Raw genomic sequence first — 2970 nt, forward strand, 5'->3', positions numbered from 1 at the left:
ATGGCTGTCATGTGGTTGCTAGCGTGTTCTGGGTGGTTGACAGAGGGTTGCTTCTTCTGGGGTGTTGCTATGTGGTTGTCAGGGGTTGCTAGGGTGTTCTGGGTGGTTGCCAGAAGGTTGTTACTTCTGGGTTGTTGCTATGTGGTTTGTCAAGGGGTTGCTAGGGTTTTCTGGGTGGTTGCCAGAGGGTTGTTTCTTCTGGGGTGTTGCTATGGGGTTGTCAGGGGATTGCTAGGGTGTTCTGGGTGGTTGCCAGAGGGTTGTTTCTTCTGGGGTGTTGCTATGTGGCTGTCAAGGGGTTGCTAGGGTGTTCTGGGTGGTTACCAGAAGGTTGTTTCTTCTGGGGTGTTGCTATGTGGTTGTCAGGGGGTTGCTAGGGTGTTCTGGGTGGTTGCCAGAAGGTTGTTTCTTCTGGGGTGTTGCTATGTGGCTGTCAAGGGGTTGCTAGGGTGTTCTGGGTGGTTGCCAGAAGGTTGTTTCTTCTGGGGTGTTGCTATGTGGTTGTCAGGGGGTTGCTAGGGTGTTCTGGGTGGTTGCCAGAGGGTTGTTTCTTCTTGGGTGTTGCTATGTGGTTGCCAAAGGGTTGCTAAGGTGTTCTGGGTTGTTGCTAGGGTGTTCCACATAGCTGCTTTGTGTTTTCTTCCTGTCTGGTGTGAAATGCATCTCTGGTCTTCTGGTCTGTAGAAGTGTCTCGGGTTCCTCCTTCATTGTGTGTCTGTGGGAGTTTTCAGCAGGTGAAATGCTGCATCTGATCCCTCAGCAAATTCCTCAACAGCACTCACAATTCGCACACGCTGAACCAACATGAATATATGAATATAAAAACACTCATGATCTTTTATTCTATTCTGTACATATGTAACTTCATACATCACGTTAACATTAGGCACAACTTAATCAGAAGCTCATCTGCGAATCGATTTGTTTCACTTTCACGCCACAAAATCTATTAAAAGTCACAGCGGAGCCTTTTCCTCATGACCTACAGGTTCATATCAAACACTCCTGCATTGCTTTTATAGGGAAAAGGAATGCTGTATATTTTTGATGGTCAAACGACTCATTTTAAATGAGCAGTACAGAGAACTGCTGCTCTAATAATTCAACCATTTCCCATCAGTCAATCTGTTCACATGTATCTGTTTTTGATGTACTCGCGGTACATGAGCACGTCCTCCTGACCCAACCACGACCCGTCTGAACGTGACACTCGAACACCTCATGGCTCTGAATGTCCAACTCCGGAGCCAAAACCTCATAGATGCTGTCCGACGGGAACAGAGACACCGGAGCGCTGGTCCAGCCTTCACACTCATCCAATCTAAAATAAGAAGAAAAGGACTAAATGAACTTTAAAGTGACCTATTCTCTCATAAAATGCAAGAGCAGTGACAATAAAACGTAAATGAATGTAAATGAAGCAGTAAGTCATGAATTATACATGATACATATTCAGATAAGGCACATGTAGACAGACATGAGTCACGCTCTATATTTGATGTTTCTATTGCTGCTAGACTATTAGAATTAATTCTTGCCTAATCACGGGCTGCTATTATGATCGTTCATCTCATCGCTTATTCATGACTGCTTTGCTTTGGATCTCAAATCCTACAGTTGACTGCAATTACAAGTAGAGAGTTAGTTTTTCTGGAGCTAAATATGCATGACCTCTTCTGACACCAGATGGATGTGAACCGGCACGTATGTGATGGTAAATGAAGAAAATTATGTCTGTGACGGACTCGGAGCTGCTTTCTGATGAGCGATACGAGCTCAAACGCAACAGGAAACAGAAACAACTGTGGAATTATTATAAAGTTAATAATTAACTTCACACCATAATCATGTAAATTTGGGTTGGGTGTAAATTTAAAATTAGAAAACAAAAAACAGATTATATTATCACTTAATATGAGGTCATATAATAACAATAATAATAAAAAAAATTATATAATTTGTGAAACTTGATTTAAGTCTTTAGCACTCTTTATATGGATGTTATTTAATGGTGCAAAACATTTAATTTATTCTAAACAAAATAAAATTTAAATTTAAAAAATACATACAATTTAAAATTAGAATACAAAAACTGAATTTGAAAAGTATTTAGTGCTGTCAAATGATTAATCGCGATTAATCATATCCAGAATACACGTTTTTGTTTACATAATATGTGTGTGTACTGTGTATATTTATTATGCGTATATAAATATGCACACATATATGTATATATTATCAACCGGAACTGGGAACACTTCCCATAACACCCGATATACTTACATTGTTAGAAGCATGGCATCTACGCTAATATTAGTCTGTTTTATATATTTAAGAAAAATATGTTATGTTTACATATTAAATATATTTATATATAATATAAATTATATGAATATAAATATATACATGTAAATATTTTCAAAATATATACTGTATGTGTGTATATGTTTATGTATATATAAATATGCAGTACACACATACAGCATATTATGTAAACAAAAACTTTTATTTTGGATGCGATTAATCGTTTGACAGCACTACGTGATAAATTATTATTATTATTATTAACAACAGCAATAATAATAATTATCATAATAATACAAATAAATACATAAATAAGCAAAGCTTGATTAAGTCATTAGCACTCTGTATGGGTATTATTTAAATATAATGCTGCTAAACATATTTAATTAAATTGATTCTAAATAGAAATAAAAAATAAATATATACAATTAGAAAACAAAAACTGGTGTTTAAGTATTAAAAATATCAATCTAATATGAGGTGATATATTAATAATAATCTTAACAATAAATAAATAAATTTAAGTCATTTGCATTCTTTGTATGGCTGAATTAATCACAAATGAAATGGAAGTGTGAAACAACATCAATGACACACATTACATTAATTAAATATATGGGTGCTAAACATTTCATCTAATGTATTAAAATAGGTATATACTGTATA

General features: G+C 35.9%; 1 long non-coding RNA gene across 1 annotated transcript in view; it reads right to left on the bottom strand.

Moving 5' to 3' along the window:
• Positions 1-833: 833 nt before the first annotated feature.
• LOC107564600 (uncharacterized) overlaps positions 834-2970 on the bottom strand; it is a 20349-nt gene continuing 18212 nt past the window's right edge. The window contains exon 3 of the long non-coding RNA XR_001606257.1: positions 834-1321. This is a non-coding gene — a long non-coding RNA (uncharacterized lncRNA). The remainder of the gene's footprint in view (positions 1322-2970) is intronic.

This window comes from Sinocyclocheilus grahami, unplaced genomic scaffold (genome assembly GCF_001515645.1).
Source record: "Sinocyclocheilus grahami isolate Dianchi unplaced genomic scaffold, SAMN03320097.WGS_v1.1 scaffold949.1, whole genome shotgun sequence".
Classification (NCBI taxonomy): domain Eukaryota; kingdom Metazoa; phylum Chordata; class Actinopteri; order Cypriniformes; family Cyprinidae; genus Sinocyclocheilus; species Sinocyclocheilus grahami.